We start from the raw sequence: 13131 nt of genomic DNA, 5'->3' as shown, positions 1-13131 counted from the left end.
TGGTGAAAGCTAATCAGAATACTGAACGCATGACTGATAATTCTTCCTGGACACTAACACGTAGATGTAATTAAATACCACGTAATCTTTCGGCTATAATTATTATTCGGCAAGCGCTCGCAGCAAAATAAAGTCAATGCAATTACGTTTTTTGAAATCAGCCGTCTCTCTACACATTCATGTCAAATCATCTTCTATCCTCAATTACGAATCATGGAACATCTCAAATAAAAATCTCTTTTACCACCCAACGAACACCGTTGCAGACTGGCAAGGAATCATGCAAAATGGACGTCTCAGGAACGGGGTCGGGTATCGTTCTAAGATCTGTTTGTACTCTGATAATCGCAGAGAAGGTGTTCGGAGACAACCGGGTAATACCGAACTCCTCAAACGCTGGTCCCATATGTGCAAAAAGGTTGTACAGGGACGAGATTCTGCAATCAATAGTGGGACCATATCGTCAACATTTTGATGACAATTCCATCTGACGTATGATAACTCTCGTTCTCATAGTGGTGCTCTCATGAACTCCGTCCTTCTGCGTGCTATGATCATCAGGATGGAGTAATCTGCTTGTTTCCCAGACATGAACCCAATAGATTGGAACGAGCTGTTTGCGGACGACAACAACAGCCACGTATTCTGCACGACTTCTTAAAATCGCCGCTGAAGACTGGGACAGATCGAACCATGATCATCTCATTGATGGTATGCCACAACGGATTGCCGGCCGGAGTGGCCGAGCGGTTCTAGGGGCTACGGTCGCAGGTTCGAATCCTGCCTCGGCCATGGATGTGTGTGATGTCTTTAGGTTTAAGTAGTGCTAAGTTCTAGGGGACTGATGACCTCAGAAGTTAAGTCCCATAGTGCTCAGAGCCATTTTTTTGCCACAACGGATTGATGCCTGCTTCCGAGCAAGTTGACGTTCCACCACGTATTGACGTTGCTCAGAGGTTCTGTGCAAAACTGCTAATAGGGATTTCTTTTTTGGTAAATTGGACACATTGCAAATGAATATATACGCATTCTTCAGAGCCAGTTCTTGTTTTCCTTGCCATGAGTTTCGAAATAAAGGGGTGATGTGAAACATTTGTTGGTGTGTACACAAGCTGCGCGTACCAAATTTTACATCTTTTGTACCAAGCTTTCGAATCCAGAAAAAATATTTCACTCTATAGGTGACTATTCGCTGTTTTGAAACTTCCTGGCGGGTTCAAAGTGTATGCCGGACCGGGACTCAAACCTCGAACCATACCATCGCGGCCAATGCTGTTACCGACTGAGCTGACGATGTACGACTCCACGAGCCGCCCTCACAGCCTTACTTCCGCCAGTGCTTATCACCTGACTTCCAGACCTCACTGAAGTTCTGTTGCATACCTTGCTGGACCAGCGCTCTTGGAAGCAAGCCTTCTGAAAAAAAGAGTCCTGAGTCATGCATTGATAGGTCAGTCGTTAAAAGGAGACTCCACCCAAAAATTTCAGTTAAAATGCTTATTAGATATTTTTGGAGTGTTTGCTCTTAGATCCCTAAACGATTTGGCAGTATTTGAATTAGAAGTATGCCTAGAAAATATTTTAAATATGGGTTACGTGGTGGCGGGCGGGGGGGGTGCAGGAGGTTTGGCACGCTGAGAGCTGGCAAAGTGATACAGATATTACCCTTCTGTTAGAGACTTACATCTGATGGACTACTGACAAGCAGCACTGATGGCAAGAGAAAATCGAAAATATATGTTTGTACCGTGCCATTTAATCCAAGTGACTCAAAGAGAAGGGAAGATACTTTTGGGTCTTGCAGAAGTTGTTTCTCAGTTCTATATGAGGTATCTGAAGACTGAAGAAAGCAAGAATCCCAGAACGTATCCCCCCCCCCCCCCCCCAGAAGATGACCTGTTTATCTAGAGCCCATGGACAGATCAAGCAGTCCACAGGACGCTATCTGGAGAAGGAAACATTCGAGAAAAAGGCTACTCTGGGCTTGAAATTACAAGAAGTAGTCTTACGGGAGCAGGAAGGGAAAGCTTATGGTGTCGGTGAACTTTAATGGGTTTGTATTATAATTTATTTTGTAATAAGCTTTGAAATCCATTTTCCCGTAACTTTGTTTTCCTGAGTGCTTACTTTTCTATCCTGAATATTAACCACTTAGCCGGCCGAGGTGGCCGAGCGATTCTAGGCGTTCCAGTCTGGAACCGCGCGACCGCTACGGTCGCAGGTTCGAATCCTGCCTCGGGCATGGATGTGTGTGATGTCCTTAGGTTGGTTAGGTTTAAGTAGTTCTAAGTTCTAAGGGACAGATGTCCTCAGAAGTTAAGTCCCATAGTGCTCAGAGCCATTTTTTTTATTAACCATTTAATTTTTTGCAGGAAGTAATCTTGAGTCATTCGCGTACTTTTATGCATTAATATTAACGAAAATGTAGTTTGTGCATGTAGTTTATGCATCGATAATTAAAGAAAATTTAAGTTTGAAACTTTAAAAAATAGTGAATGTAAATTCATAACATTTCTCATGAACTGAATGCACAGAATTTCTGAGCAGTGCCTTGTGACTGCAGCTAAAAGCCTGGAATGTGAAAATTGAGGTGTAAGGATGAAAATCCGATTTTTAAAAATATCATAAGAATCATATTGAAAACTGAAAACTCGATCACCAATGAAGTTTTGGACTTCAAATATCGGGTGTTGCTACATCTTTACGCAACAGACATGATTTTAAAATACGCCTGAAATCGGTAAAGTAAAAAGATACAGTTTTGGATGGAGTGGCTCCTTTAGAGCCCCGATCCGGTATACAATTTTGTCAGAAAATGTCACAAATTCTGATTACCTTCTACAGGTGCTGCGTGCAGTTTGTTGAGCATTCAAGTGCCGGAAGCAATCAGTCATCTGGTACCTGAAATTTACTACGGAAAGGGAGGAGTGTTAGAATATAGATAGTATCATGGTAAGTGAAGATGGAGCAACAGTTCGGATTGGGTAAGTATAGACTTTCTTGAAGGAGCCATACTGAATTCATCTTAGTGATTTACAGTAAACACTCACTACTTATTCTGATGAGCCAAAACAATGTAACTGCGTTCTACAGATAGTTTGAATGGCGCCTGCGTGCACGTAACTCTCTAACAAAAACATACGAGTATAATAAAAAATGAGGTTAATGGGGCAATCTTCCTAGCAACGATAAGGGTCGCAACTGGTGAAACCCACTGACGTAAGAGACTTTGATAAAGGATTCATTGTTATGAGAAGGCTCGTGGGTACGCGAAGCTCGGTGACGACGAAGCTGGTCGGTTGATCGCCTGCTACTGTCGTGAGCATCTACGGAAAGCCGCTGAAGGACGGTGAAACAATCAGAATACGACGGATGGATCAACGTCCGCGTATTATCACAGAAAGTGGCTGTGGGAGGCTTGTCGTATCTGTAAAGCAGGATAGGCAGATCTCGCGACAGAGGAAGTGCTGATGCAGGCACAAGTACTTCGGAGCACACAGCACAATGCACATTGCTGAACACAGTGCTCAGTGATATAATATCCCTAAGTGTTTCTACACTATGCGATCAAAAGTATCCGGACACCTGCCTGAAAATAAGTTCGTGTAGTCCTCCATCGATAATGCTGGAATTCAGTATGGTTTTGGCCCACCCTTAACCTTGATGACAGCTTCCACTCTCACGGGCATACGTTCAATCAGGTGCTGGAAGGTTTCTTCGGGAATGGCAGCCCATTCTTCACAGAGTGCTGCACTAAGGAGAGGTATCGATGTCAGTCGGTGAGGCCTGGCATGAATTCGGCGTTCCAAAACATCCCACAGATGTTCTATAGGATTCAGGTCAGGACTCTGTGCAGGCCAGTCCATTACAGGGATGTTATTGTCGTGTAACCACTCCGCCACAGGCCATGCATTATGAACAGGTGCTCGATCGTGTCGAAAGATGCAATCACCATTCCCGAGATACTCAACAGTGGGAAGCAAAAGGTGCCTAAAACATCAATGTAGGCCTCTGCTGTGATAGTACCACGCAAAACAGCAAGGGGTGCAAGCCCCCTCCATGAAAAATGCGACCACACCATAGCACCACAGCCTCCGAATTTTACTGTTGGCACTACACACGCTGCCAGATGACGTACACCTGGCATTTGCTATACCACCACCATGCCACTGGATCGCCACATTGTGTACCGTGATTCGTCACTCCACACAACGTTTTTCCATTGTTCAATCGTCCAATGTTCACGCTCCTTACACCAAGCGAGGCGTCGTTTGGCATTTACCGGAGTCATGTGTGGCTTATGAGCAGCAGGTCGACAATGAAATCCAAGTTTTCTCAACCCCCTCCTGTCATAGTACTTGCAGTGGATCCTGATGCAGTTTGGAATTCCTGAGTGATGGTATAGATAGATGTCTGCCTATTACACATTACGACCCTCTTCAACTGTCGGCGGTCTGTCAGTCAACAGACGAGGTCGGCCTGTACGCTTTTGTGCTGTACGTGTCACTTCACGTTTCCACTTCATTATCACATCGGAAACAGCGGACGTAGGGATGTTTAGGAGTGTGGAAATCTCGCTTACAAACATATGACAAGTGACACTCAATCACCTGAGGATGTTCGAAGTCTGTGAGTTTTGCGGGGCGCCCATTCTGATCTCTCACGATGTCTAATGACTACTGAGGTCGCTGATATGGAGTACCTGGCAATAGGTGGCAGCAAAATGCACCTAATAAGAAAAACGTATGTTTCTGGGAGAGTCTGATCACATAGTGTATGTTGGTTCAATGACGTAATCAACTGCAACTGCAGTGGGCGTGGTATTTTGGAGATTGGACCATCGAACAGTGGCAACCTGCCAACTTATTGGATGAACGATGTTTATTATTATACAAGGTTGATGCTCGTGTCCAGATACGACACTATCCAGGCGAAAAGCTGCTCGAATAATTCACCACGCCACAGAAACAGGCCGGTGGAGACAGTATTATGCTATGGGATACGTTCACCTGGCCTTCAGTGGTACATACGGTAGTATCGAAGAGACCATGGCAGTTATGGACTACGTGGACATTCTTGAGGAGCACATGCGGTCCATCATGCTTGATGTCTTCCCTGACACGGATAGCAACTTCTAGCACAGAGGTCATCAAACTGCGGCCTGCGAGCCGCATTCGGCCCGGATCAAATGTTCGTGCACCCGCGGTTATCAGGCATATTTTATAATAACATGAATCTAGCACGGTGGTTCCCAACCTGTGGGTAATTACCCCCTAAGGGGTAAAATGAAATTTTCTAATGGCTAAAGCCTTAACGATTATTTTCAAACAATCATTACTATCGTCATAACTTTGCAAGACTCTTCCACTGCTTATCCATTAATGGATCTTGCCGACCACATGTTGCACCTTTCTTATGTGAACCGCAGTATGTAATAGCTGGTCTACACTTCGTAGTCCTGTCCACTGCTTTATATTGTCCAACCAAGATATTCTTTGCCCTTGTCTTCCTTTCTCCTTCAATCTTCCCTTCTATTATTAACTGCAGAAGCATATATATGGTGTTCCGTACTATGCCCTAGGTATGCAGTTTTTTTTCTTTTAAACACTGTCAACATTTCTCGCTGCTTGTTTATTCGTTCCAGTACTATGGTCTTGGTTATTTTTGCAGTCCACGGTATTTTTAGCATTCTGCGATAAACCCACATTTCAAAGGCCTCTAATTTTTTCGTTGTTGTCACATTTAGTGTTCATCCTTCAGAGCCATATAGAAGCACGGACCAGATGCAGCATTTTACAAATCGGACTCTAAGGTTTAGGTCTAGGTCTGTGCTTGTAAGGATATTCTTGAATTTTCTGAAGGCCTTTCGGGCGTTCTCTATGTGACATTTATTTCCAAGTCTGTTCGCCATGTTCCCAGGTATTTAAATTTGTTGACTGTTTGTATTACAGACCATTGAAATCCCAAGACTCTAATACTGATTATATAAGTTATCAATAATTACTTTTTCTCAAATAGTAGCATTAAATCGTGATGACTGGGTGTTGTGTGATGTCCTTAGGTTAGTTAGGTTTAAGTAGTTCTAAGTTATAGGGGACTGATGACCATAGCTGTTAAGTCCCATAGTGCTCAGAGCCATTTGAACCATTTTTGAAGTAGCATTAATGCGGTGGAGGTTAGAGGTTCCTCACATAGTCCACCCACTACACACCCATGTTGTGCTTTGTCCCACACATCGCTGATGATAACAGTGAGACATATACGTAACAAATGCTAAGTATCTCAAGAAGTGTCTTCTCGAAGTCGCAGATAGTACCTACAGTAGTCCAGAAATTCTTCGAGATAGATAAATGAATTACTTGACAGTACAACACAGTAGTAACTTTATAAGGGCTTCATCTAGTCCGGAAGGTGTTAGCGGTGGATCTCAGTTAGAGGCTATCATGTAATTCATTCAAGAGGCAGAAAGGAACAGGCAAGAGGCAGAAAGGAACAGGCAAGAGAGCAGAAAGGAACAGGCAAGAGGCAGAAAGGAACAGGCAAGAGGCAGAAAGGAACAGGCAAGAGGCAGAAAGGAAGAGGGAAGAGGCAGAAAGGAACAGGCAAGAGGCAGAAAGGAACAGGCAAGAGGCAGAAAGGAACAGGCAAGAGGCAGAAAGGAAGAGGGAAGAGACAGAGAAAAAGAGACAGGAGTAAGAGGAGGAAAGACACAAATTAGTCATAAGAACGGTCACAGATGGTATGGATGGAATAAAGAAAGAGATCGCAGGAATCCAAGAAGAGCTAGAGAATGTCAAGAAATCGAAAGTAGAAACGCTTGAGGTGGCGGACCAGGCGAAATGCGATGCCGAAACAACGCGATTGGTAGCGCAAGTAGCACGAAAGGACGCATCAGTGGCAAAGAACAAGTTAAACCGGCAAGAACTGAGCTGTGTAAGACAAAAACGGCACTTGCTACTCTCCAAAAACAAGGCAAAAAAATTGTTCAAGAAATGAAGGAGAAAATTAGTGAAGTGGCGAATCGAATCGAACAAATACAAATGAAACAGGCCAAAATCTCTGAAATTAAAGATCAGCAGACCCGAATCTGACGAGTTGCTAAGGACGTTCGGCAGGCACATGAGCGGATCGCACAATTGCAAACACAATCGCGTCCGGTAGAGCGCCATCGAGAGCGTCACAGAAATGCATCACGAATATGCTCCTACCGCGGCGGAACGCGTAATAGAAAATGCTCCGTCGGTAACACGCAGCACGTCAGAGACAGAGCTGGAAAACAATTGTACACGTCTACGGAGGTCAGAAGTGTTATTAGGTGAATCTGGAGAGGTGCGAAGCACTCGGGTTCTGGACTTAGGTCTGGAAGCATCTTCTGGTCGAAGCTCTGGCATGTGTGGTTGGTACTTGGGACCTGTCCTAAGACTGACTTCACCTGCGAGCAGTTAGACTGGGGAGCCTGTGGTGAAGTTCTTACTGTACTGACAGTGTGACTTCAAACGTCTCAGACTACTCGTTTTCCGAGGGCACACTTATTCGTTTTTCGTTTACCAGTCTCGACGTTTGGTATCCTTTTGCACTCTGTCGTTTAAGTGAGCCAAACTGGTCCTTGGTACGATCAGCGAATGATTATATCAAACACTGAAATCTGCCGTGATTTCGGGGCTCTGGTAGAGAGTGAACTGCAGTTCGTCTGCCTGATCAGACCGCGCGATCTTTGAATTTCTTTCTTGGCCGCAGTCGATTCACATGTGCCGCCGCGCACTTCCCGCCAGCTGCAATTTACATTGCCGCACGAAGCAAATAGGGTAACGTACTGCTGCTCCGGCCTTGTCAGGGCGTACAGATCTCAATCGCCACTTGCTCTCAGCTGCACCTATACTGAGAAACTTCTGTAGATTATGCGTGGGGGCTTAATTAAATAGAATGCAAATAATTTTAATTTTAGTAGCTGTCTGTCCGGTTACGCAGTCTCGTAACCGGTTGGCCCTGACTAGTATTAGTACGCAATCTGACTGCATAGAATAACAACAAAGAATGCAAGAAAATTTCCGTTAGCACAATTAATTAATTAAGTCCCCAGCAACTATAAAAGCTACGAAACAAAAGCTACGAAACAACAAAGCACAAATGTAACTGTTCTGTATGTGGAAGTGTGATTCAACGTACACATCTGGCACGGTTCTTCCTCAATAAGACAAGGTATTTTAAACACCATTTATACTGAATTAATTAAATAAAACTGAAATACTATAATTGCACATAGAAACCCCACTTACACTCTAATACATGAACACAAGCCAGATGCTTTGTTGACTGAACCTGTGACCAAGAGACATTGTTAGTTAGGTAATTTAAAAAAAAATAAAAAACATGTTTTTTACCTTCATATATTGACGAAAAATACACTCTGATCATTACAACATCCCCATTCGAACAACATCTGCTGTCTAGCCCATCAAAACAACTGCACACGACATGGCCTCAAATAGTACAGCTATCGACATCCTCTCAGCAAAGCACTAACCACCACAACTTCTGAACAAGCACTGCCAGTGGAGGCGGCGGAATAAACTCTTTGGCGCAATCTCTGGCGTTGTGACTCAGTGTAGCCACCTTTCAATTATCAACCAAAGTCTGCTTAGCATCAGATAAATTCAGATTGCGTTATCCACATTTTGAGGGACGGAGTACTTGACTCACTTCTGCCACCCAGGATCCTTGTTCATTGTTTTCTTAACCCAACTGTTAGTTTTTTACAGTATTCAATCAATAACTATAATTTGTACCTGCTTTTTCTTTTGAAAAATAAATGTTGTTAGTAAATTTTCCTACATTCTCAATCATTTTATACAGTCAGCACCACAGGTAAACTCGCAAACATCCTTTGAACAATGACTGGGTATTGAGCAGCATGTCTGTCGAAAACCACCAGTGTAGAATGGTGCGACATGGGATTCTGCTGCTTCATGATAATTCACATCCTCATATTGCAAATGTCGTAATGCAGAAGTTACGCTCTCTCATATAGGAGGCAGCCGAGCACCTATAGTCCTGATGTCTCCCCATGCGAATATCACGCCTTCGCTCCCTTAAAAGAAAGCCTCGAATCGTCAACGGTTTCTGTCGGACTAGGATGTGCAGCAGGCAGTTACGGACTTCTTCACGCATCAAGACACATTGTTTCGCCAAGCGGGTATCTTTAACCTGGAGCGTGGTAGGGATTATTGCTTCAATGCCGACGGCGATGTTGCCCGATTGGCATGCCCATTCTGGATTGCACAGCCTTTGAACGGAAACTTTTTTATCCCCCCCCCCTTACACAGCCTTCTAAGTAAATGACAGATTAGGTTTCTAAGTTGTAGACGTGCGGTATCAGCTGTACTGGAATTCATAAAAGTGATGCTTGGGGTCCTTGATAAAAATGAGTGTGTCGCAGGCACGTTCTTGGATCTTTCTAAGGCTGTTGGTACACTTGACTGTATTATTGTGTTAAATGAATTAGAATCATTAGTAATAAGAGGTGAAGCTACCTAGCAGATAGGATACAAAGCATAGAGACAAAATAAACCACAAAAAGTTAAACTTTTTGTGAAACACTTACCAGCACCAAAATATATTAACACAGGAATTACTCAGGGTATCACATTAGGACCCATGCTGCTTTCGATATACATTAATGACTTTTTAGATAGTTTTAACGATGGGGATAAAATTCTTTTTGCTGATGACACCATTATTATTGGTACATAAGTAGAGAACGGGTTAATCGGGAAGTGGAACATGCGAACGTATTGATGTTTCAAACTCTAGATCCAGGAACTGTACATGCTTCCTACTGCATCTGTATTGCCAGCGTGGCTGCGAAGTGATTCGAAATTGTATTTTGGATGACTGCCTTCACATAATTTGGCTCCAGCTATGTGTAGTATTACATTGTTTATTTTGCATGTGAGCGATTTGTTTAAAATTCATGACTTATTTGTATTGAAGATTGATGGAAATCTTGGTGTGTTCTAGAATAGCTCACGTGGACTGCTATGTTTAAACTACGGTTACGTCACTGGACTGTTGTTCTGCTGCGTGTAAATGACCTTTTATTTACTGTTGAGCTGGTGCTGGAACTGTGATAAACTGTAAGCTATGAAGCTTGATCTGCCTTGTTTTAAGTTTTGCAATTTTACGAGTAGCATGCTGTGCTGCATTGCAAGTTCCATGACGTAAAATTGTGACCTAGCCAATATTTTATTGTCAAATATATATTTAAAATTTCTATAAATTCCGTATGCTGTCTTGTCAGACTATTACCTGCATTTTATAGTCTTTGTAAGGTTGTTCATATTATTAAGGTTGGAAGGTAGTAAGGCCTAGGTATTTGGGCGGTTGCTTAAATTTGTGTCATTCACAAGCGTAGTGGGCTGGTGCAATGTTTTGCTAAAGAAAATGTAATATTCATACTGTTTTTCAAATTTGGCCTACGACTTTGTGCAATTAATGCGCATTTTCACCCTTGTATCTCGACTAAGAAGTATTTGTAACCTAGGTCTGCCTTCCATTCTAGCTGTTAATGCACTTACTTGCGAGGGGCTACCTTGGTTGCATAAATCGTCCACGCGTCGGTCAGTCCGCACATCTGCGACTCCGAAGGGTCACGTAGACATCGGGTGACAAACCTTGTTCCGTGTAACCATTGCAGAGGGTCTCCGTATGTGAGTTGTGCCTGTTGCAGCTGGTGCACGCAACTAATTTGCAAAGTTAAGCTGTTATTCACTATGATTTGAAAGTGGTCTTGGTCCTTTAACATTTCATGTGATAACTGTAACTTATTTGTTTCTAGTCCGCGGCTCGTGGCCTTGCGGGAGCATTCTAGCTTCCCGCACACGGGGTCCCGGGTCAGGGATTTTCTCTGCCTCGAGATGACTGGGTGTTGAGTGACCATCATATCATCCTCATTCACTCGTCAAGTCGCCGTAGTGGCGTTAAAGAACTTGTGGAGCGGCGGCCGAACCGTCCCGCGAGGGGTCTCCCGGCCACCAATGCCATACGCTCATTATTATTATTGTTATTATTTGTTTCTTATGTTCCAAGAAGCTGCTTTCTCTACTGCTTGATGTTCTTGCATCTGGTGTGTTACTGTGTTGATCAATAATTTTAATGGCCTACTCTTCGCTTAATTATATATTGTGCAGATTCTTGCTTCTCTAAGGTAGTATTAGTGATAAAATGTTAATTATTCTTGTAATTTTGATACAGTTAATTTTCCTAAAGGGTGCAATGTTTTTTTTCAACTTGTTGTGCTTAAGGGGCTGATTCCCCGTGGTAAGGAAATGTAATTTGTTTTTTGCTGAAGAAAAAAATTAATGTACAGTTTTATTCTTCTTTCATTATTTCACTACCCCTTTAAGTACATTTCCCACACGCTAAGCGCAGCAACCGAGACCACGATGAGTTCAGTACAGCTAATTTCAAACAACTGCCGTTACACGAACGAAGATCAGTTAATTCAGCTAAAATTCAGAAATTGTGTAAAGCTAGGTCAGTTACAGGTTTTAGTAAGCTACGTACTGTGAGGTTCACAGCTGCGATATATGTGGCGCAAGTAGTTGGCAACATCAAAATGCTCACACCTGTGTGACGTATAGCCATACAGCAATAACGACAGACGTAGGACGCGCCGTAACGCCGTACACTCCCACCTTCAGTCAGCCCAGCTACAGAAAGAAGCCACAAACTCTTCCCGATACGTGGCGCCGATGCTGCGGGCGGCTCGGCGGTGTGCTTCTGGACTTAGGCGTCACTGCTGTTTACAGCTGTCTACACCGGCTCCACGGCTACTGTTTACTGAGCTGTCGCCGCACAATCGGCCATCGCCGACTGGTCGTGTTCACTTTCTTCTCACACTCCGGCTTTACACTCCTTGGTGCAACGAGGAGTCGAGGAAACGAGAGATAGCACCTTGATGGAGTGCTCCGGCGGACCAGTCTGTGAGAAAGCGAGAACTCGTCGCAGAGGAAGGAAATGAAACCCTCAAAGAAGTTTACAATTAGTGACAGTGCAATAAAGTTACAGTGAACATAAGAAAAACAAATGCCATGAATATCAGTTTAAAGAGAGAAAATGACACTGTTAAATTATATATTGTCGAACATGTACATACTTCCTAACAAACACAAAATTTCTAGGAGTGAACATTAATAAATCCATATATTTGAAGAAAGTAACTGTTCTCGAAAGAACAGATACCATTGATAACAATGCAGCTTCTCTAGAATAAATGATAATCGATAATTAATTGAAACCCTCAGCTGCCGACAGGTGATGTTGATATACCTCGATGGGGACAGCTGAAAATGTGAGCCCCGACCAGGACTCGAACCCGGGATCTCCTGCCTACATGGCAGACGCTCTATCCATTTTTTTTAGTTATTGTTGCTTGCTTCTTTCTCTCTTTTTTTTGCATTTTGTTCGGTATTGTTCGTTGCGTTTGGTCTGGGCGGACGTCATAAGACATCCGTTCAAGTTGATCTCTTTACTAAGTTTTTTTATTACAGAGGGCGAACAGCCCTCTGACTGAACACGCCGAGCTACCGTGCCGGCATCTGTCTGAGCCACCGAGGACACAGATGAATAGCGCAACTGCAGGGACTTATCCCTTGCACGCTTCCCGTGAGACCCACTTTCCCAGCTGTCCACAATCTCCTCGGTGGCTCAGATGGATAGAGCGTCTGCCATGTAAGCAGGAGATCCCGGGTTCGAGTCCCGGTCGGGGCACACATTTTCAGCTGTCCCCATCGAGTTATATCAACAACACCTGTCGGCAGCTGAGGGTTTCAATTAATTATCATTTATTAATAAAACCGACATATTGGAATAACGGATTCCTAATGAGAAATCGAGCAAAAAAAGTACTTACGAGCGTGTGTCCGGTAATGGATAGTGTCTGTGCAATGGCAACAAATCGTCCCCGAAGACAATACACAGTTGCACCGCATTAGCGCCACAACAGGTGTTCAGAGTGGCTTCCATGGGATTGCAGGTCAGAGGGATGGATACATCAAGTTGGCGAGCCACTTGCCTGGAGCTTGTACTAGGGGTCGTCTCCATGTACTATAGAACCCGGTCCTCAAAACCTGT

General features: G+C 43.6%; 1 non-coding gene across 1 annotated transcript; it reads left to right on the top strand.

Annotated features, from left to right (window-relative positions):
- Positions 1–12694: 12694 nt before the first annotated feature.
- On the top strand, positions 12695–12768 carry Trnat-ugu (transfer RNA threonine (anticodon UGU)). The gene has a single exon. It is a non-coding gene; the product is annotated as a tRNA-Thr (tRNA).
- Positions 12769–13131: the final 363 nt, after the last annotated feature.

This window comes from Schistocerca serialis, chromosome 2, assembly GCF_023864345.2.
Source record: "Schistocerca serialis cubense isolate TAMUIC-IGC-003099 chromosome 2, iqSchSeri2.2, whole genome shotgun sequence".
NCBI lineage: Eukaryota > Metazoa > Arthropoda > Insecta > Orthoptera > Acrididae > Schistocerca > Schistocerca serialis.
This window is presented reverse-complemented; position numbering and strand designations above follow the sequence as displayed.